Source organism: Hemiscyllium ocellatum (genome assembly GCF_020745735.1).
Source record: "Hemiscyllium ocellatum isolate sHemOce1 chromosome 27 unlocalized genomic scaffold, sHemOce1.pat.X.cur. SUPER_27_unloc_1, whole genome shotgun sequence".
Lineage (NCBI taxonomy): Eukaryota > Metazoa > Chordata > Chondrichthyes > Orectolobiformes > Hemiscylliidae > Hemiscyllium > Hemiscyllium ocellatum.
The window spans coordinates 5997860-5998624 of record NW_026867476.1 but is presented as its reverse complement, the minus strand read 5'-3'; the positions used below and the strand labels follow the sequence as shown (position 1 = coordinate 5998624).

At 49.0% G+C, this 765-nt stretch overlaps 1 non-coding gene across 1 annotated transcript; it reads left to right on the top strand.

Moving 5' to 3' along the window:
* Nucleotides 1-383: 383 nt before the first annotated feature.
* Nucleotides 384-457, top strand: trnan-guu (transfer RNA asparagine (anticodon GUU)). The gene has a single exon. It is a non-coding gene; the product is annotated as a tRNA-Asn (tRNA).
* The last annotated feature ends 308 nt before the right edge of the window (nt 458-765 follow it).

The window sequence follows — 765 nt, the reverse complement described above, 5'->3', positions numbered from 1 at the left end:
CTTGTTGAAGAGGCCGGGAGATTGACTCTGATGTTCTCGGGACATGAACTGATCTGAGACATTGAAAGAATTGTCGTTCGTGCACATCAGGAATTCAAACCCCTTCTCGCCTCCGAGCCAATGAGGGAACTCGGGAACAGGCAAAACACTGAAAGGCTCGAAGGGCGACGGTCCCGGAGGAAGAAAGCTAGTTCCTCGTGACATGGATATGTCTGCAGAGGGTGGGATCAGACTGTCCCCGGTGTCTCCACAATGAATGTCCCAGGCATTATTCAGGAAAAGTAAAAGTGATAGACGACAATTGTAATTCTAGGCGGGGCAGGCTGAATTATGAATTTACTAATAGCCTCCTCTAAGCGATGGCGCCGCTTGCGACCGCGCTTGTCTCTGTGGCGCAATTGGTCAGCGCGTTCGGCTGTTAGCCGAACGGTTGGTGGTTCGAACCCACCCAGGGACGTTTAGTTCGGTGCTCTACCTTGGCTTCGCGGCTGTGTGCGGTTTAATGGGGTCAGGGAAATGATATCCGAACGGGCTGCTGAATTGTGTTATTGCCTAACGTAAAGGACTGCGGATGCTGAGAACCCGAGCCACAAAAGAGAAACTCGGCAGGTTTGACTGCATCTGTCAGAGAAAACGGAATTCTGAAATGCTGTGTCTGATTCTCTTTCCATAGATGTTGCTTGACCTTTTTCGTTCCTCCTGAAGTTTCTAGATTTGTTTTTAACTGAAAGTTCATTTCATCTTTTGCGATGAAACACCTAGACT